Here is a 22,567-nt window from a genome sequence, read left to right on the forward strand (position 1 = left end):
ACTAACCAAACTACCTAGCAGTTTTGGAGAAGGCGATACCTCAGCATAGGAAATCTGTATGCTGGCCTCTCCTGTACTTTTTCTGTGATTAAATAAAGGACTAAGCTTCTCAAGCAGCCACCAATGACTTCCTGAAATTGCATTTACTCCATATGTGAGGCAAAATGGAGCTCCATAACTCAGATGCATTTGTGTTCACAAGCAAATCCTGAGCACCACACGACATTCACTCTAGCTGTTCATCTGTTACAAAGATTCAATGTAATTATTTGATATAGATCTGTCTGAAGTGAATTGTGATTCACCGCCGTCTTATGATCAGTTTGTGGTACAAAACAAATGCATGCGTGCATATGTGCTAACAGCATCCTCAAGGCTGCGAACTTAAGTGTTCAAAACCAAAAACCAACAGGAAATTCTGGAATTGTTGTTTTCTGTCTTTTCTTATTTCAGCTTTCCTAGCTGTAAACCTAATGGTGAAGACTTTTAATTAAAACTACAAATTACACTGGCCCTGGCCTCACTTCGGGACTGAAATATGTGATGCTTATTTGATGGGCAGCTTCTGAACACTACATTCAATCCATCTAGTGGCTTTTGTTCTGCACATGCCATATCCTCTTCTGGGGGCAATATTATTTATTAACTTGTGAGCTTTTATCTGCAACGCATCACCAGGAGATCTGAGAGCCTCTACAGGCACTAGTGAGCTTATTCTCATTGCAGAAGAATAAGAGCTAGGTAATTCAGAGGGAAACAACTTGGACTTTCATGTTTCAGTGCCCAGTAACAAATATCTAGGCGACATATTCAAAGCATGTTCCTTAGGAAATCTTTAGGAAAAGTGATTTACTCAGCATCAGTGAGCCTACTGGCAAAAGAATTAGAATTACCAAAGTCATTTTATGTGAAGAAAGTACATATTTACAGTGCTTTCTTCACTCAGAGTTTGTTACTCTTTAGGTGAGAAGTCTAACTGGAGCTAGTAGTATGTTGAAGGACATTTTTGGATTAAAATGTGGCAAGAAAAGAAAGCATAAGTTTTTAGAAGACAAAATAACAAGGAACTGACTTTACATGTAGTACCTTTGCTTTTCATAATTATGCATCCCAAGACCCCACCATTCCCCATATTTATTTCTCCCTATAACTATATATCAATGTCTCAGTATTTTCACTTGAAGTTTCAGTTGCTTCTGAAAACTCAGACTGCCTTGCTCTCTCTGTCAGTTTTGCTGATGCCGGGGAACACAGACATGTGATGTCGTGCCACCCCAGCTATGAATAGTTAGTGCTGTTATAGTTCAAGCCTTCAGCCAGGAATGCCACCTGTGAGGGTAGGGTGACTTGGGACAGAAAGTCCTTGGCAGGAGCTAAACCTTAATGAGCTTAAAATGTATTGAGGAGTTTGGCAAATACAAAGCCAGGCCATGGAATAAGTAGTTGCAGAAATTTTCCAATACGAAATGATTGTAAGACAATTATTTACATTATCTAGATGGTTTTAATTACAGGACAGTTCAGACCAGTTGCTTAAGTTTTCCCAAGGGGTAATTAGTCACCCTTTGAATTTGCATATTTTCCATTGCTGTATTGAGGCAAATCAGCAGTACTTATCAGAAGCTTGACCTGGCAACCTTTGTTTTTAGCAGTTTATAGTTTGAATTTCATCATGACAGTATCTAACATATCAGCAAATGTTCTGCTCTGCAGTGCTACAGCAAGTAAATTTTGGGGAGATCATAAGGTTCCTCATTTTAAATGTAAGAAGTTTTGAGCTCAGACAGTAGAAATGGGCCATTTGTTACAGCCCCTACTCATGACAGCTGCTGTACTTTTCAACATCTTGCAAATATATTAATAGTCTAGACTGTCAGTGTGGTGAAAGTACTTGTTCATTTTATTCATAGTAAAAGTACTATAATCACATATACTTCATATTTCCACATGATATACAGACTGCCACACGATACACAGACTGTTCTTTTAGTTATGCTCAGATTTACTAAAGTGAATATAAGTAGATTAATTCCCAAAACAATTCCTCAAAAGTAAGTGAATTTCACAAATAAATACATTGTGATATATTTCATGTAACTCATTTTCTGGTATTTTATCAGCTTTGTTCTTTTGCTTGGTCATAGGAGGCATGGAAATATGCACAGCTGAGAATATTAGTTATATTTATTTAAAAATCAATGACATTGAATAAGTAGAAAAATAACAAATACAGTCACTATGTCAGAAAGTACATGTTGTCTATTTTTACAGTTTTCTCAGAGAAAAGTTTTTTTTTTTTTTTAAATAAATGTTTGTAAATAGAAACATTTTTAAAGAGTTATGTGTTGTTTCACTTACATTTTGGACTGTTTTTAGTTCTAAATTCAATTACCAGAGTAATGATTGCTTCTACTGAGAAAAGGCAATAATGGACATAAATCACAGTAAATTTAAATTGTGGTAGATATTTAAATAAGTAAATTGCCATCTTTCAAAAGGACCTAGATTTGATATTTAACTAAGTGAAGCATTGTACAATGACTACTGACACTCTTCTATCTAGACTGATTGGAAGGGCTATCCATGAACCTATATCTATTTGTATCATGAAGTGAAATACAAACTAGACAAAGTATAACAGTAGATTTTTTAAGTTACCTTTGTTAACATTAAAGTTGAAATTTCTGAGTACTCAGAATAAGCAAACCCTAAATTCCTAAATAGAAAAAAAGCAGTAAATGAATGATAGACATGCTTTCGGATATCCTAATCTTATAAATCAGGTCAGAATCTGCTCTTACACAATATACGTAGGAATATATGCATAGACACACATATACATTCATGAACATAAAATATCTTCAATAAAAATTGCATTGCAAGTTTCAGCAGATTAATTTCCATTGCTTTAGATGTGAAAACAAGGTAGTAAGTCCTCCTTGTATTGGCACCTGTGCCTTTGGTTTACCATGAAATAAAACTAATAATTTTGGTTGATTATTTTTTTTCCCTGGCCATTTTTAAGTCCCTGTTATTTAGAAGGTAAGATGTCATCATCATAATAGTCTCTTCAGTCTAACAGAAGACTGAAACTCTTAAGTGCTCTAGGCACTCTTGATATTTTCAGTAAAAAGTTGTATTTCACTAAGCACCTTGAAATAAAACAGGCATAAACTTGCTTTATTTTAAAGAGGAGACAATATTTTTGCCACAAGCTGTAAAATATCCCTGTTAAGTAACAAGAATAGAAGGTGTGACATGCCAAGCACTGGAATGTGTAGGTCTCTATTACTGAATTTATTATTTAATGATTGCTATGAGAGTATATTTTCACTGAGTCTTCATGATTCATAAAAGAATACCGACAGCATACAATTATTCTCCTGTTTTGTATGTAATAAGAATTTAAAGAAATGGACTTTAACAATTAGAGTGTTGATCTAAACATCCAACCATTGTTGTCAGGCTAATATTATTCACCTATAGGGTTACATTTACATGAATCAGATGAAGTTCTACTACTGAATTGCCTCCCTCCCACCAAAAAACATCCTTTCAAGGGTCATTCATTTCCATTTTAACCCCAGAGATCTGCAAGCTATTTCTTCTTGTGTATTATGGCTTGGACTTAAATTAAACATGGATAATATTTTGGAAAACAAGGAATGGCTATACATATAAGTGAATTTACATGTATGTATGTGTACTAATTCAGAACTTACTAAATTTGGTTGTTTGCTTTGGTAGTCTAGCAGTCTGTGAGTATCCAGATGGTTCTATCCCAAGTGAGAAAAATGGATGAGCCCACCATGGCTTTCTTGCTGTTCTTCATTATTTTTTTTGCAGCTATCCTGCTTTACATCAACTGCTGTGAACTTTCTAATGGGTTGCAGGACAAAAGACAAGAGGTGAGACATTCTGCTACATGCTTTGTAAGCACTCTGGGAGGCAATGTGGCAGACAGGCAAGGAGCCAAAGTCTTGGCAGTGCTCAGATGGTCCGAAGTAGCCAAAACTTGGCTCAGCAAGGAATTCCTGCAGGACCTGCAGGATCCTGCAGAACTGGTAGGGAGAAGTAGCTCTTGCTCCAGGCTGAAGAGTCCAGGTTGCTGATTTCTTTCCTCTACTGAATAAGTGCAATGAGACATCTCCCCATTGCTCTGTACAGAAGTGCACAGGCATTGCACTTTACCCAAAAACTTGTCTTCCCCAGAATATTCAATACTGTTTAATATAGACATAATCTCATTTAACAGACACAGCTGAGCTGCAAATTCTTAAGGAAGATGCTTTTATGTTGGTTAAGCCAAATCTACCTACTGTTAGGGTAGGGAAGAATTTTATGGATGAAGTTCTGTTGGCTAATCCATGACAACAAACACTCTGAAGTGCAGTAAAAACTCAAAGCTAAAGAACACGGTATATTTGTAAAAGCAGTTCCACTGAACATAATGTAAAGATTTATCTTTCCTGTTTAAAGTTAAGTTATTAATTAAAAGAGAAATATTTTTGCCCTTTATTTAAACCTCGAACAAAAATAGAATGATAATAAAACTGGGAATAACTGAACAGCTGTAAAAGACTATTTCAGTAAAAATGCTAGTGGATCCTGCTTGTCCCCCTTCTCCTGTCCCTTTCACTTGCCTCAGAACTACATCTGGAAAGTGAGAACCAATACATGCTCCTGAAAGAGCTTGTTTTGCTGAAGTTGGCATGAGAGCACTGGGCCAGGCTTCAAACCCAGGCATCAGCTGAGGATTACGTAAAGTTGATTCTCTTCATTGTTTCTGCTGATCTTTAAGCTGTTAGTATAGAGTCAATGTGACTTGATTCCTTTGAATGGAAAACAACACAATGGTTTCATGATGAATATGCTTATGTTGATTAGGAAAACAGTTTTCTGTCATGAAAGCAAATATGTGGCTTCGCTTCCATACAGGTACAGAATGCAATGTGCTGACTTTTTTTTTTTTTTTTTTTTTTTTTTTTTTTTTTTTTTTTTTTTTTCCCTCAACTGTTGCTTGCTGTGGAGAATTTTTTTTTAATTATTATTATTTTTATATATATATACAGTGAGTGTTCAAGGGCTATTTGAAAACTGTCATCAAAAGCTGCCTGTTTTCCTATGGATTTGTGTCTTGCAGGTGACAGATATTTTAATAGAATTTTTCATTTCTGTCTTCTCACTAATATCCATTAGGAAATTTTACTTTTCTACTAATAACTGAACCAGATTGTCTTGAATTAACAAAATCTGACCATGAAAGCACATAAGTAGGTATGGGATTGTCACTACAGGGGAAACACATTCATCACAGTTTCTGTTCTTTCTGGCATGTTTTCTATCACCTATAAATCACAATAATATATAGAGTGATATTTTCATGCCGTGCTGGAGGAAGTAAGAGCATAATTTGGTACCTTTTACCAAAAACAGATGAGGAAACTGCAACAGTTAATGGTGTGGACATTGCATGGAAAGCTGTACTGTGGCAGGACCAACACAGATCATGATTGGTGAATGCTTTTACAGCTCTCATCTTCACTGCCTTATTAAATCTGCACTACAGCCTTAGGCTGGTTTTCAGTCATGAATATCATGGTGCTTCTCTTTTTATGGCTGTCTTCAGCCGTGATGAGTCTAGATCTTTTTCTTATCTCCAACTGTTTACAAAATTTGCAGAAAGCTACATACTTTTGAGGCCTAACTGCACCACTGCTAAGACAGCTTCAAATCAGGGAGTGATCACAAGAAATGTTGGTGGAGTTTAGGCAAGATGCATACAGTTATACAGAGCAGTTGCGTAAGCCTGTGTTTCTCTGAAAAAACAAGCTAAGACCAAAAAATGCCAGGTGTTTCAGGCAGCTGACAACAGATTTTGTTCCCATGTTTGTTTGTTTGTTTTGGTTTGCTTTGGTTGGTTTTCTTTATTTTAATTAATTATATGACTAACTCCATTTTCTGATAAATTGAAACATTGAAATCAGTTGAAAATTAAATATTTCATTTTTCTTTTGAGAGATACTGTGCCCAGTAAAATCAGATCTGTTTCAAAAATTATTGGAAAATGTAACCATGAACACATTTTTATTTATTTATGTATTTATTTTGTAACCCAACCCTTCAACTTCAGATGATTGATTCAAATGCAAACTGCCTGTTTGCTTGAAAATTTTTACTGGTTTAGATCCAAGTTCACAAATAGTTTCCATTGTCCCTGAGTGCACTTTTTGGCAAAGTAATTCCATGTAGCTCTGTTGGCCCCATTCTTTCCAATGTCTTTGCTCTCAAAATCAGTGTAGGTGAGGCTACAGCATAAGTGGTAGCTACAGGTGAACAAGGAACAAAGGTGCACAAAGCTGTAGAGGAGACAGGGGTTATTGAACTGATTTTCTTTTAAATTCACTAAAACTGAAAAACTTTGAAAGAATGCTTCTTACATGCCTTAATGAGTGAGGCAGTGACAGGCCTTTCTTCCCAGATTTTGCCACTTTTATTCTGCCCGGAAGTGACTGGCACTGAGAAACCCCAGTGTGTTTCCTTGCTGACAGAGACTGTAGAGTGCAGCAGGACACAGGGAAGGCTTGGCACTGCAAGTGCTGGGGATGTGCAGGGGAGGAGATGCTGTCTTTTCCCACAGCCTCTCCAGTTCTTCCCAGTGCTTACATGGCCTCAATTGCTTCAGTACATGGTGCTGCTTATGAGGACAAATGGCCACTTCAGAGCTGAAAGCTTCTTCAATTTCTCTTCTTTCAAATTTTTGATTTGAAAGGAGAAAAATACTCATAAGGGAAGCAAGAGGTGCGCAGTATGCCTCACCTTTCAATGCAACAGCATAGGTTTTAGTTCTTTTAGTAACTGTTGTGCAGAAGACCACGTTTGCATAGGCAGTTCAAAATCTCTAGCAATCTCTTGAACACAAAAGTCAGCTGAAACATTCAAAACATCTACTTGTGACCATTGTTTGGCAAACTATCCTTCAATTCAATTATAAATTACAAATTACAGTGCAGGACAAGGAAAAAAAAAAAAAAAAAAAAAAAAAAAGGAATAACAAACAAACCACAACCTATTTAGAAAGGAGCCAAGTCTGGTTTTTACCTAACAACCATGTCTTGGTTTTGGAAAATACTTGAAAGCAAAGGCTGGACAAATCAAAGACCACAGAACAGCAGGATTAGATTTTCTTCTGCCTGTTTGAGTTAACTATTCAATGTAACTTTCTGAAAAATATTGCTAGAACTGGCCTTTTTTATGAGTGCTGGTCAATGAGTTTGTGCAGTTATGCAATGAATTTTTAATCATTCAAAAAAGGAACACTATTTCCTTGCTTCCAGATGAAATGTGACAGGTTTAGAGAAAGAAATTGCAATGCACTCAACTAACAGGATTAGAAATCCACAGGTACAGACTGGTTTGAACAACGTTTTCCACAATATTTGAATTGATAAGCCATGTAAGCTAGAAGAATATCCTAAAGCATAACCAAGCAACAGACTGAGAAAAATAATGGGATTTCCAAAGGAATATAGGAGAAAAATATCCAATAAATACTGATTAAGAGTGTTTGGGAACAAAGAGTAAAAGTTGTGGAAAATTTTCTGTCAGAAAGCTATTCTGTTACAGTGTGGTGATTCAGCAAAATCAAAACATTTCACAGGAATGTAAATAACTATTTGACACTTTTTATAAAAATCCATAAGTATACATGCAAAACACCTGATGAACTTCTGTAGAAAGAAGTCAAAGTGAAACCTTCTGGCATAGCAGTTTTATGAGGTCTTTTTGATATCTTGTGGCCACTATGAAATGTTATTTTGTCCAAGTGGAATCAAAAAGAAATTTGAAATGTTCACATTTTTTCAAAGAATAGGATCCTTCACAAACCTCTCTAACAACAAGATGGATGAGTAGGCTTGTTAGCAGTCTATGCTACCCCAAGAACTCATTAGACACTCTGGAGAAAGTGTTCCCAGAGATGGAGTGGCACTGAAGATAGATTCTCAGAACACACCAGGAGTTGTATCTCCTACTCAACTGCAAAAAGAACACCCAAGATTATAGAGCTATGAAACCAACTAAAACCATGAAACCAAATACCATGATTTTTAGGACAGACAGATCACCACAATGTACAGCCATCAGGTAAGGTAAGCTACATAATGTTGTTACTGTGGTTCCAGGACAATTTAGCAGTGTTATTGAAACTAGCCTGTGCTCAATCGGTGGTGTGACTACCACTAATTTTACACGTCTTCCCTTGTTTGTACTGTTCCAGGTAGTAAGAATGGCTGGATCAAATGACAATAACACAGTTGTGCCCAAATTTCTATGTAGTATATACAGATGAGAAATCTGATCTTGAAGGCATAGAGAGCTATTTATCACTGATACACGAAAGGCTTTTGGGAAACTGGTATGTGACACTGGATGTAGAGCTACGTAATACACAAATCTTTTTTTTTTTTTTCCTCTCTTTTTTTCTTTCCTGTGGTAAATATTCCACCATTTAATTGCACACAGATAATGAAATCTTCAACTGTTGCTGCTGCAACATCATGTCTGCTGTTATATTTTAGTTGTTCCCTCAGAGGATCAGTTCTGCTCCATTTAGGACCAAAACCTGAGAGCACTCCCTGAACTCTGCTGACAGCAGAGGCACTGGGGCAGTCACAAGACTTTGGAATGAGCTTTGCATTAAGGTTCTTTAACCTACAAAACAACCAAAAAGCACTAATGGTAGCACAGAGTTCAGGCAGTCTGGTTTATCAGGCTTCTAAGCAGACTAGCCATGCATCTACAACCTGTTTGTATGTCTCTCTCCAACAGTGTAGACATAGCTCACTAGGTCACAAAGAATTGAGAAGTACAGGAACAGCAAATGAGCATGAAAATTATAAGTATAAAGTTATGCATGACAGGTTGCAGTTCCTTTCAAACAACACTTATCTCAGAGTTACCCACACCCTTTGCAAATAAGCTCTTTTTTTTTTTTTTTTTTTTTTTAAGCAAAGCTTCATCCTTTTCCAGTGTATCTGAGGTGGGTATTTTCTTAAATAGGTCAATGCAATGTCAGGGTGTGCAGGAGGAACTTTCCAGGGCCTTACAGGTTATATTTATATTAGCTAGTAATTCTGTGCAATAAGAAGGGTTCAATAAATCAAAGCCTCTTCTTTTGTTCCTGGTCCACCACACTGCAAAACCAGTCCAATTGCAGTAAGGGAGCAACCAGGAGATTTGGGCAGCAATATGTTACTACTCCAAGCCACAATGTTCATGTCAGCATGACCACATTTACCCTTCCAGAAAGCCTCTGAAAATTAGATCTTCAGGGCTTTTGCCCTAAAGGAGATGATATGGAAAAGTCATTCTGGCCACTTGACAAACCTAAGTGTAAACCTTTGCCTTTCCATATACCTCTCTCTTGCAGGTAGTTTCAGTTCTTTGTTAGAGCACAGAGCCTGTCAGGGCTACAATATATATATATATTTGGTAATCATACCAATATACCAATATACCAATCATACCATATATTTGGTAATCATATATATATATTTTGGTAATCATACCCTACAATCAGCTTTGTGGCAGGTGAGTGAATGTATTTAGAGGCATCTTTCTAATCCCCTGACAAAATTTGACCCTATGTTTCTGCATCAAATCATTCTCTGCTCTAGAGCTCACTCAGAGCAACAGCATGACTCCAGGATATCACTCAGCTCTTTGTGTTGCAGCAGTTATAATCACACTATTGTTCTTCATGCTTTAATGGACTTCCTAGAAAAGGAGATTTGAAAAAGAAGGTTAAGACTAGGTTTATAAAACTTATGTACGTACCTAATCTGTCTGGGAAAATTCATAATGCACTTTGTGCATTTTTGAAGTTACCTCTGATATTAATGTCACAACAGCATGCAGAGTCTGGAATTATGTGATTACTAGCTTCACCTATTAAAACAGAAACAAAAACAAAAAAGCCAACACTGAAGTTTATATTTAAAGGTATGCATATGCTAAATACATATACAAATACATAGTGTACTTTGCATGTATGTATATGTTTATAAGAAACACACATACATAAATAGCACTATAAATATAATAATACAACAACATGGTTTAATAATAAAGTTGCCACCCTTCCAGAATACCATTGTAAAGATTCAAACCCAGGCTTCAAGAGCCCTAACTGACCTTCCTACCAAGAATATGAAGACAAATGGCCATCATGAGAAGGCAGACAGAGAGTGAAACCTTCCAGACTTGTTTCATTAGAAAACTAGACTAACGAGACTGTCAAGAAGCTTAGGTACTTTCAGGATTTGACAGGACATAAGCAGGAGTTCTCAGTTTTACTTCAATATTTACCTAAGTACTTCCTGTAGTAATACTTTGTAAGTCCCTTCTTTAATCATATTCTTAGTATTTATTGGCTTTTTCTTATCCGTTGCAATAACAAGCAAGCTCATGACACATAGCAATCTGTCTGACCCATGGCAAACAGCAGACAAGCTTCTGTGTGTTGTGAAATGGTGTAGCCACACAAATTACTATCATTGGATAAATTTTTTATCTCACCTGATTGCAGAGCCAGGAGGGTTGGAGACAATAGTGTAGTAAAGGGGCTGGGGACAAACTTGCAGAAATTTTAGGAAGCACGACAGAGGGAACACAATCCCTTCTTGTGCATCCTCACTGAGGTGAAGGCCAGCTGATTGTGGGTTTTTCTTCATCACAAGATGCAGAGAAAAGTAGATTTGGGATTTTTGTAGTTTTGTAATTTTTTTTATGTGACAAGGCAGAATGTCACATATCCAGGGAAGTGGTGGAGTCACCATCCCTGGAAGTCTTCAAAAGACGTTTAGATGTAGAGCTTAGGGATATGGTTTAGTGGGGACTGCTAGAGTTAGGTCAGAGGTTGGACTCGATGATCTTGAGGTCTCTTCCAACCTAGAAATTCTGTGATTCTGTGATATCAGAGACACCCTCATTCCCCACTCTCTGCATTTTTTGGCTCTTCCCAACCTTCTCAGTCTTGACAGTACATTAGAGTGAATTTCAGGACACTTCCGCCACAGATCACTACAAAGTAGTAGACCTACTATAAGAAGACAAATCCTTCCAAGTGTGAAGTCAAACTTAGAGGTATGTTAAGCTGAGAAAGAAGACACTGTTGTGCTCTCTGTGTTTTTGTTACTTTCAGCTATTATTTCAGTCTAATTCACTATTTAATTTGAGGTGCTACATCAATTAGTCATGTTTCATGCAGCTTACCTTTGCAGAAATGGTCTCAGTGCAATTTCCTATACTTGGCTTATCTGGATATGTTGCATACAAAATCAGTCGTTTTGAAAAATGAATACAATTTTCATTAATTTTGCAGTCATTTTTTCAGTCATTCAGTTAGTGGAAAGAGTAAAAGTAAAAGGTTTTCAGGGGACTGGCTGGTCTTTCAGCTTGTTTTTTATCCAGTCATTTTATGAAATCTCCAAATGCTTCAATCAGTTCGTGAGACACCTGGGTTACTATTTCCCACGCACTGTGAAACATGGGGTTGTTACGTGTTTGTTGTTGTTGTGAAAGGAGACTCTTCAAGGTTGAGAGACCCAGGCTTCAGCCTGGCCCCTCTTGGCAAGACGGGACTTGAGCTCTGTGCGAGGCTCTTCTCTAAGTTTCCCTGGTGGAGATCAGAGCTGTATAAAATGCCACTATAGACTTGGCACGCAAAAAGGGAAAACAAATAGAGGCAAACACTGGAAAGGGAAATCAGAGTGCAACGGATGATGTCACCGTCATCTTAAAGGGGAAAATAAGCTTTGGCACCTCTTCAGTTGCTTGTCATCATACCCATTCACATTCCCAGCTCTTGGCCAGGGGAGTGTTTTTTTTCTTTTGCAGTACCTGTGCCCCATGAGCATGCCCCATCCCACATGCACTGTGCACACTTCTCCTGTAGCTTAGGAAAACCCTCCCTTGTCACATCTCCTGATTTCCTCCCACTGATCCTTTTCTTTTTATCTTCCTTTCTCTACCTTTATAGTTATTTCTTCCATTTTTTTTCCCATGAATTAAAAATAAAAACTGGTTCTTTCTGGAAGAAGACCTTCTATCTTCTGGTACAGTTTCCATACTACCCAGTGTTTATGCAGGTAAAGGTCAATTCTGACCTTTATTAAGCTGTTTTACATGGTCCAGCTCCCTCCACGTCACTAGGTTTCCACCCTCCTTGTGTTGTGATATCCACAGGCTAGTGATGGATCTAACATTCATGTCAAATGCTTTGGTTGTCTCAGGGAAGTGTTGCAGCCCCAGGCATCTGACCTGCCCACCCTGACACTTAAAGCCTTCTCAAATACCATTTTCACAGCGTGACTGCTGGGGGCAGAGGCAGCTCCATGGGAGAAGGGGTTGCTTTTTACTCATAGACAGATGATTTCTCTGTGCCAGACCCTGCAGATCAGGGTGTGCACCAGATCTCATGTCCTGGGACCACTCCAGCTGACCTGAGACAGGGAGAAGGCACCAGCTTTGCCCAGGGGCTGGATGCAGTACTCTGCTGTAGCAGAGAGTGAACAGAGAGGGTTTTACTGCTTACCCCAAATACACTCCTCAGGGAAATCCAAATGTAAGTGCAGCTTCTCTGCTCCTACACTTTCAGACTTCACAGATACATGCACCCAAGTCCTGAGAGCTAATTGTATATGGTTATCTATATTCATTAGCTAAGTTGCTCTCCAAATTTCAAAGGTATCTATTCAAGTCTGCAGTTCACAGAATCACAGAATTTTTTCTAGGTTGGAAGAGACCTCAAGGTCATCGAGTCCAACCTCCAACCTAACGCTAACAGCCCTCCACTAAACCATATCCCTAAGCTCTACATCTAAGCGTCTTTTGAAGACTTCCAGGGATGGTGACTCCACCACTTCCCTGGGCAGCCTGTTCCAATGCCTCACAACCCTTTCAGTGAAGAAGTTCTTCCTAACATCTATCCTAAAACTCCCCTGGCACAACTTAAGCCCATTCCCCCTCGTCCTGTCACCAGGCACGTGGGAGAACAGACCAACCCCCACCTCGCTACAGCCTCCCTTGAGGTACCTATAGAGAGCGATAAGGTCACCCCTGAGCCTCCTCTTCTCCAGGCTGAACAAGCCCAGCTCCCTCAGCCGCTCCTCGTAGGACTTGTATGTGTAACAATCAAGACTTCTCCAAGTGCCAACAGTTTCCTAGAAGGTTTCATATAGCTCCAAAAATAAATAAAAAATAAAGCCTTTTTACCCTTTTCACATTACCTATTTCCTTTTAAACTATTTGTGGTTAAATAAAAAACCTTTTAAACCATTTATTAGCATTGATCTATTTGCTATGGATTCTTTAGCTGTAGTTTATTTTTATAATTGAAAGAAATCTATTTAAGTTCTATCCCAAGAAATGTACTACACATCTATTTAGAGTTGAGCTTGCAGTTTTTTTTTTTTGTTTTGTTTTGTTTTTTTTTTGTTGTTGTTTTTTTAATGCTGTAATAGATTTTCACATTTCTTTTATTGTCTGGTGCATCAGACAATACTCTATCCAGACAGACAAGCACCCTGGAGAAGACTTATATTTTTAAAACTTCTAACTGGTTCTGAAAGCAAGAAAAATAAAATGTTGCTAAGAAGATGGATAAGACTATGTCTCTAATCAGACTTGAGAAGCTGCAGAGGTGCCTTGCCCTGCCCAGGTAGAGTGACCTGTACCGGGAGGCCATGAGGGGAGCTGGTACTCAGAGCAACATCCATCTAGCTGGGAATGAACCAGCCAGCTCTTCTGGCTGAGACTGGAACTTGGTTCAGAAGTTGTTTGGGCCTTAGCAATTGACAGAGGACAAAAATAGAGAGGGTCCAGCTGAAGGAACCTGTGTCACTGTGTACAGCCAGGAAAAGCCTCAGTAGATTCTGAACCTTGGATTTCTGACCCTTTTTTTTTTTTTTTTTTTTTTTTTCTTTTCCCAATATTTCTTCTTCTAATGTCCATCTCCAAATGCTTCTTGTCCTGAAAATGTGGAAACCTTTGTTATTTCAGGCATAAAGTTTCTTCCACCAACAGAGGATTTATACAGCTTTTTGTTTTGCACTTTATTTGCTCATTTTTCAAGAGAGCAGAGAACGATTCATGACATTACTAAGCTAGTTTAGGAAAGATAGCAGCTATTTCAAAACAAGCAGAAAATTATCATGGTTGTAAGTGCTGGATGGAAATATTTCTTTCATATTTCCTTAATCTCCACAGGACTGAATCAGCTGAGTCAACTTGAGTGGCTCTTCCCAGAAAAGATAAGTGGCCACTTATTTCCCATTGCTACATAAAGTGTTTCTCAAATGTACCTGAAAATTATAAATAAAGACAAAGGACAAAGAATTTTATTTTTATTTTCTTCAGATGAGACAAAGTTGCAATTGTTAGTGCTGTGGAACACACTCTAGGTGAAAGTCCATAAAATGTCTTTCAAGGAAAATTAAAACTGTGCAAACTTCTGAAACATGTTTCTAGTGCCCAGTCAATCTGTAAAATAGAAGATATCATGCAGGCTTTGCTCATGGTCTTTCTCGAGAATGTTTCCCTCTTAGAGACCTTCCAATTTTTTCCCGTAGTTTCTATAATTCTAGGTTTCTTTTATGCCCATTGCCAAAGGCACCTTTCCAATCACATTCCATTAACAGACAAACTCAAAAACCTTTGTTCTCACTTGGCAGGACTGTGATCTCCTGCCCCTTCAAAAGCTACCTCCCATACAAATGGTCCTACTCACTTTACCGGGGCTCATTTCTCATCCCTGGGATGGGGGTGCGGATATACACAATGTAGTATTTTGCCTTGGCAGTAGCCTTGTTGTGTCCAATATGTAAATAGTGCTCACAATAAGTGAGAGGATCTGCCTCTTATAGACTGGGTACAGGAGCTTGAATCTAGTTATTATCATTTCTACTCATTCTGTGTATATGGCTACAAAGCATCCAGCATAAAGATCAGGCCCTTGCTTATCTGAAGGTTATTCTAAATAATAGTGTTATTTAATTAATGATGTCAAAATTCTGTTGTCCTTGACTCCTGCTATTACAGCATTTAACAACGAAAAACAACTTCTCTACAGACATAAGGTAGAGTCTAGAAAGTCACGTTATACCTTCAAGGTTAATTTGGCAAGGGAATAAAGCAGCAAACTCAGTGGAGGAGAATAAGGAAAGCTGTTTGATAATAGGCTCTGTAGATTAGATCACTGCTCCACTTCCACTTGTGACGCTAATGGAAATGAATTGATCCACCTACAAGGACGTGTGTCTGTTACTAACACAGGCACTTGTACATTTCTTCTCTCTTCTCTTTCAGAGGCAAAAGATGAGAGGTCAGGAAAGGTCATAGTAGCTCTTTTTTTTTTTTTTTTTTTTTTTTTTTTTCTTTTTTTTTTTCTTTTTTCCCCCACTTCTCCTGAGGAGAATAACAAGCAATTTTAACAGGCCCCGAAGCTTCACAATGTCTTAGATTGCCCAACATCTTAATTGCTTTCAGTGATACAAATGGGAACGTGAGGCTAAAATTCAATCTGACATCCCATTGAGTCTCAACAGATGTGAGAATCTGAGCAGGATGCAGGGTGCAGCTGCACCCTTTCCGCTGGGCTCTGCCAGGACCCTATGCCAAACACCCTGAGTTTTGGAGAGTTCATAATCAGTCAAGATCTGCATCAAAAATGTGCAGCTCAGATCCACTTTTGGTCTGAAATATGCCAGGCCACGTGCCAGAGGACACATACCTAATTACCAGGCTCTGCTGATTATTCCTTCTTCTGTACTTTTCTCAGTAAATTTAGAATAAATTATATCTTTGGCAAATTACACAAAGAGATGATTATACATTTAATTGGATGTTTACCTCTCATTTTCTTCATGTAATAGTAACTAGTGCAGATTACAGGAACTCAGAATAATTTTTCTGTATGGCCACATTTTCCCAGGGTTAGATTCAATGAAAAAAAAAAAAAAAAAAAGACAACACAAAAAATCCCACCAACAGTAAGGCTTTTAGTTAGGGGGTTAGTTAGGGGGATGTTTATAACATTCAGCTTTTTTTCTTCCCTTAATATAAAAATGAATACTATCAAGGGGATAGTGTCTTGGCTCTTTGCAATCCATTGGAAAATGCATATTAGAGGGGAAAAATACATAATTTATTAAATGTATTGCTTAAGGTGAGAAACCTGAAATTGAGTTTTGTAAGTCTGGGGATTTGGGGTTATACTTGGCTTAGGCTACACAAACTCTCAAACTGCTGAATTATTCAATGCTAAGACTGCCAGTGGGAATAACAAGAAAACAGACATAGAGTTTGAAATGTGTTTTCATTTGATTGGGGAAAAAAAAAAAAAAAAAAAAAAAAGGTTTAAAAATTAAATAACTACACTCAGAAAAGCTTTATTCCCTCCTCATTAAACAACTGTTGATAGATGACTGCAGCTCTGCCTGTGAAAGGAGTACCCATGTGTATTCATTCTTAGTGGCACTTAAACAAGAATGTTATTAGAGACTGTGCCGTTCATTAAACTGCCACAAATGTTATATATAATAAGCAATTGCTTCCTATTGCTGCCATTTTATTTCCAATTAACCAAAAGAAACATATATGGGGACTTATAGATAGGACTGAAGGTAGTTAAAATGCTGATGTCTCTTACTCTTCTCTTGTCTGAGGAAACCAGCTTAAAAGGAAAGCTTTTTTTTTTTTTTTTTTTTTTAATGCTCTTTCACAATTAAATCAATTTGTTATGTTAGAAAACTGTTTTCCTTCATATTTTTCAAGATTTGTGAAAATAGTAGTAATTTTTCACTCAAATTTTAATGTAGATGAAAATCTGATATAATGGAAGCTAAACTTGTCTTTTTGTTATCCAAGCATCATGATTTCTTACGCATATAAAGAAAAACATTTTCTGGCAACACATATCTTCAGCCGCCACAAAGAAATAATTGTTTCAGGAACTGAAATAAAAGCCCTTATTTTGTCAAGATCTACTTTTTTTTTTTTCTTTTTTTTCTTTTTTTTCATCAATAATAGGTAGGAACTGCCCTTAATAACAAAAGGCTTTTTTCTCCTCATAGAAAGGTTGGATAAGACCTCTTCAGATAAGAGGGATCAAAGTAACTAGGAGCATACCTTATTTTACCTATGCCCAGTTTCTCTGTTTCTCTGTTGGAAACAGACTCTTAGCCTGGGGTAAAAAAGAAGTGTCTGTATGAGAAAGCTTCTCTGCCCTGTCCACCCCCTGCCCTACAATATTCTACTTACAGCTCTCCTGTGCCTGACCACAAATAATGTCAATGAGAAGGGATGGGGAGACTATACATGGTTTCAGTCTTAAACCTCTATTACTGCACTTGTTCAGCAAAAAATATAATCCCCCCAAACTGGGAAAGTGACAGTAGCAAAATGATCTCTCAGCAATACACCAAGAAGGCTAAAGAATAAAAGATTTATAGCAAAATTCCCAGGTCCTTCAAAGTATGAGCATAGCACACCATGGTCAGAGTCCTCCAAGCAAAACCACAGGCAGAATGGTGCACCAAGACAACATAGTGTTCAAGTATAGGACAGAGTGAGTCAATGCTTCACTGGAACAAACCAAACCCTAAAACATTGCAAAAGAGCCACCATGGTGGACCTGCATATGGACCCTGGTCAGTGACTGCAACAAATGTTCCCATGTGGAGGAGTTGCTATATGACCATTTGGTAGCACAGCACCTTACACAGTGACAGGGACAGGCAAGAAAAAGGATATATCAGCTGTTGAACTTTACATCTGCCCTTTTCATCATTTGACACTTTTCCTTATCTTTGGATGATGCTGAATAGATTCACAGACATAATGGTAAGATAGAGTCAATGTGCTCATTCAGAGGGTGCTAAGTGGTACAGCAAAGCAAAAGCTGATTTCTGGATGGCCACTTCCTTAAGCCACAGGAAATAATTGACTTTCACAATCAGATAGATTTTTTGAGTTTTATATCCGTGTGCTTTCTCTGAATTGCTGTTTCTGACATTTTGTTTAATAATTCATAAATTCTTTCTATAATTGACTGGTATACAGCATGATATCATCAATCTTTTAATAATATGCTATTGTGTTTATTCTTCATCATGTTTTGGTGAAAAGGAGGATGCTTTTGTTTTTTCTTTGAATATTTTTTACAACAAAAGGAGCAGCTGTCAGGCATGGAAACAGCATTTTTGCAGACTAAAAAGGCTGTGGAAAAATTCTAGATTTGCCCAAGAAGGGAGATTCTAGATAGTGAAGAGGAGTAAGAAAGGCACGAGTGAAACAATTTTAAGACAAACACAGAAATATCAATTTAATCAACATGTATAACTTCTTTTGAGATAAAAAATTCTGCTCTTTTAATACAAGCAAATAGAAGCTAACATTTGTCATTTTCAGGGAGTTCAACAAACAGTGACTAACAAATATACTTTTGCAAAGCTTCTGAAGACTCTTGTTGTTTAGCAATATAAAGGCAAATATTTTAGGTTGATGACAATAGATCAGAAGTATGGGAACAACAAATACAAATTAGACTTTTTTTTCTCCCTAGTACTTGAGAAATATCCCAAAGCTGACTAACAACTTTGGTCTCTTCCTCTCTGTCTGACTCTTGCCCAGTCTGTGAAGGACTCTAAAATATTTATCAAATTCAAACAAAAAAAATAAGAAATAGGAAAGGTGTGGCTATATACAGAAAAATGGATATCTAATGTTTTTGAGAAAATAAAAGGCAAGGCAGGAGCAGAGAAGTAAAAATTGCACTCATTAGCCTGCTCCAGAACTATTGAATTCAGCTGGAGCCTTTCCATCCACCTCACTGACCTTTGGACCAGATCCATCACTGTTGTGATGAAATGCAGAGGTCTCATCTCTTGCAGAAACTGTCTGTTCAACTGTCTGTGCTACAGCCCTTTCCCCCAAACTGGGGCTCACACTTCAGCCGGGACACCTGAGCTGAAATTCAACCTATTCAGCAAACACAGCACATTGCTTATTGAAGCAGATACCCCACTTAAAATTCAAGCATCATGTGGATGGACTCTGTCCAGCTTTCCTTTGAATCCAACTGACTGGAATCAAATTAATCCGTCTACTCCTAGTGCTCTGTGACAGTCTGGCAACCCAAAGCAGTTATGAACTTAGGAGACAACTTTAAAAGTTCTTGGCTCGTGGTTACAAAAGTGACTCGGCAGAGTAGCATGATCTACCTAGCATGATCATTTTTATATAGGGTTGTGACTTTTTAAGCTTTATTTTCCCATAGGTGACCCCTTGCTCTGTGAAGCAGTAAGAGGAAGGACTGGGCAGTGAACAACAGCTTGCATTTGTCACAGGAATTTTTTCAATGTTTCCTGTTCTGGAGAAGGTAAAATATTTCACTTGGAATTCCCTAGATACTTTGCTACACTACAAAAGGCAAAGCTGATATGGAACCGGAGAGCTTGTGTTCAAAATGAAGTAAGAGTGGTGCACTTCTACAGCCTTTTCCAAATACAAGAAGTTAATGTTGTTCTTTTTGCTCTATTTTTTTTTCCTGTTTTTAATAAAGTAGCAAAGATCTTGAAATATTCTGATAATTCAAAAATTACAAGAATCCTTTATTATTTGAAATCTTTTAGCAACTTATAAAGTGAAACCTTTTTAGAAAAAACCTTTTCTAAACAATTCCTAAAACATTACTGAGAGTTTTATTTTATTTTATTTTATTTTATTTTATTTTATTTTATTTTATTTTATTTTATTTTATTTTATTTTATTTTATTTTGTTTTATTTTGTTTTGTTTTATTTTATTTTATTTTATTTATTTTAGTGAAACAATTCAATCTTGAAACAAGCTTAGACAGATTTAAACAATATTCTGAATAACCTTTATGCCTTTATGTACTTTTGCTGTGTAATCTAGTACCGCTTGGGCTTATCCAGAACTGGATGAACTTACATGAAACATAATATGAGAAAAGCTGTTACAGTACTCTCAGCTTAAATGAAATAAAGATGAGATTTTTTTTAAAATAAATTCATTCATTTGGAAGTGCAGAGTTCAGTAAATAAATGAATACATGCATCCTCGTATAAAATAACCTTCCACAGCTTCTGGAGTTAACCAATTTCCAGTACTTTCCATATATAACTCTTTATGCTGTTTTCACCTCCTCCCCATAGTCTTGAAAACAGTGTCTGTCCCATTTGGTAGCTGGTTCCTAATGGTGTATAAGTAACTCAGCACTTCACTAAGTCACATTTCCTCTTCCTGACAGTCATACACTTTCCAGCACAAACCACAAATGCAAAGCAGACTTCTATCTTCACTACCACAACTTAACTTTCAGAACAGTTTGAAAATGTAGAGGCCTTCAGATCTTCACTGGCCTCTCCTGTTTTTCATATTCCACTCAGCTTTTTCAGAAAGATAAAAGATGTCATGGTCCTTCCATAGTTTGGTCTCTGGGTTCCTATATCATCTTGCATATTTTATCTTCACACTTTTCATTATTCAAAATTTTAGCTTATTTTGTCTTGGAAAGATCATTTAAAAACCTAAACTTGGAAGAACTGTGCCACATCTGGTTCCTGACCTCAAGACAGCTTAGTATTACTGGTACATAAAATTAACTCCAGATTTCAAAATATTAATGGTATTAATGTCTGTGTATTGACAGCATTAATCATGATAGTGCAGCTGATATCATCACTTGAATTATAATGAGTTGTGCTATATGAAGCCAAATTACTATCTTGCATTTTCATGAGGATTAAAAAAAAACACTAATTCAGAATCACAACTGGCCCTCTTGTGCTTCCCCTTCAATTCAACCAGTACAAACTGAATATATACCTAAAAGCATATGGGTATAAGTTTGTGTTTGTGAACATTTCCCGCCAGGAGCCCAGGATTTCCTCTCCAATCTATTAATGTGTTCTCACTCACACAGTCTTTAGACCATAATTCATTAATACTTGGAGGAGCCTTAAGTTGGACATGGCCTACTGTTACAGATCATGCCTGGAGCTTCCACACATTTGTGAAATATAAACAGCAACTATGATAAGAGTAATAAATATAGTCTATATCCTACAAACTAATTCTGGGAAGTGGAGTTGTAAATATTTTTACAGTTGGTTTCATTCAAAAAAAAAAAAAAAAAAAAAAAAAGAGCTGCACTCTCTTCTAATGCCCCTTAACAAATCACATTTATAATCCTTACTAACCCTTTAAGATATGGAATGAAACAGGAAAAATGAAGAGATATTTTAGGTAGTTTGGCTGACTGACAGCTACTTTTTTTCCTTGAAAAGTTTCTGCAGGACCATCATTCACACCGATTTAGCCATGTGTCTCTGGCATCTTATAACTGCATGCCTTATATCTCAGTCCTCCAGCTGGCATCATCAGCCTCTTCATAATCTAGCCAGGGATTTCTCTGCCTGGTGGCAGCACCCAACAATAAGTGTCCAGCCACTTGACCAGCCTCTTCCACAACATGTTGCCTTGCCAGTTGCAGCAGCCCCTGGTACAGCCATGCACAGAGGATGGCAACCCAAGTACAAAGCAGGGAACGGAGGCCTGCAGCCAGATGGGGCTCCATATAAAGGTTGGTATGGCTTCCTGTCTCATAGGAAGTGCCCTCTTCACGACCTGTCATCTCTGCTGTCTGGACTGCTGTCTCTTCACTTCCTGCAGCACAACAAAGCAGCGCCAAAAGAGAGCGTCTCTCTTCCTTTTGTTTCACCACTTCTCTTTCAGAAGGGCTCTCTGAACTCATGCGCCCAGCTGGAATTAATACTTCCAGCATCTCTGTCGAGATGGCTAGGGAAGTGGGGGAGGTCCAAGGGGGCAGTGTGAATACTTGCTGTTGATATACTCGTAAATCAGAAAGAATGTATGGCTCTTGGATCTCTGAGGCAGGATCAAGGACGAAGGAACTTTAGTGTGCAACACTCTGCTCCTAACTATTACACGTCTGGTCCCCAGACTAGTATGAACAACTCTTGGCATAACTAACAGAAAACACTAAGGAGAGAACAGCACATCTTTCTTCAGCTCTGCATTAGCTACGATAAATGCTTTATAGTCAGGCTGCATGCTTCCATGTACAGCTACCCACATGAGCTTCAGAGGTGATACTCTCCCTGCTGGTGTTGAAAGAGGCTGAGGCAAAGGCTGGATAAGGAGGCAGAAAGGGAAGGTAACTGCAGAATTAGTAAACACTACTCTTAAGTAAATTTTTGGATGCTGTTCTGTTGTAGGAGCAGATTGGGACTGGCTAGTATGTGACCCACCAGACACAAAGGTATACCTCAAAGGGGAGCAGATATTACAGAGCTTTCTCTCTGCCTGTTTGCTGCAATTGTAAACCTTGTAATTGTAAGCCACACAATCAAGTGTCTACATTGCTTAAGTGTTACTGTGGTTTGGATCACTGCAACTGGCCTTCCTGAAGATAATTTCCTAGCACAGTTTGAGTGACAGATCACTCAACGGACCACTCTCAA

General features: G+C 37.7%; 2 long non-coding RNA genes across 2 annotated transcripts in view; one reads left to right on the plus strand and one right to left on the minus strand.

Annotated features, from left to right (window-relative positions):
- Positions 1 to 22,567, plus strand: part of LOC311433799 — a 78,795-nt gene that overhangs the window by 21,900 nt on the left and 34,328 nt on the right. The window lies entirely within an intron of this gene.
- LOC311433797 lies at positions 9,516 to 11,519 on the minus strand. The gene is made up of 3 exons (XR_014690961.1): positions 11,275 to 11,519; positions 9,889 to 9,948; positions 9,516 to 9,777 (listed from the first exon to the last, which is right to left on the minus strand). It is a non-coding gene; the product is annotated as an uncharacterized lncRNA (long non-coding RNA).

This window comes from Aythya ferina (genome assembly GCF_964211825.1).
Source record: "Aythya ferina genome assembly, chromosome: 3".
In the NCBI taxonomy this organism is placed as follows: Eukaryota; Metazoa; Chordata; class Aves; order Anseriformes; family Anatidae; genus Aythya; species Aythya ferina.